Raw genomic sequence first — 260 nt, 5'->3', positions numbered from 1 at the left:
CACATGGGTCTTGAGCTCACAGTCATGGGATCAGCCTCACCTCCAGCTCTGTGTTGGGTGTGGAGCCTACTTGGGATTCGCTCTTTCCCTCTCCCTCTGCTCCTTCCCTGCTTACACTCTCACTCTTTCAAAAATAAAATAAAATAAAATCTTTTTAAAAAGATCATATAATGTATTATTCCATTTATATGAAATATCCAGAATGGACAAATCTACAAATGCAGAAAGTAGATTAGAAATTGAGGACTCACTGACTAATG

This window comes from Crocuta crocuta, unplaced genomic scaffold, assembly GCF_008692635.1.
Source record: "Crocuta crocuta isolate KB4526 unplaced genomic scaffold, BGI_CrCroc_1.0 scaffold475, whole genome shotgun sequence".
NCBI lineage: Eukaryota > Metazoa > Chordata > Mammalia > Carnivora > Hyaenidae > Crocuta > Crocuta crocuta.
The sequence above is the reverse complement of the archived record's forward strand: the minus strand, read 5'-3'. Positions refer to the sequence as shown.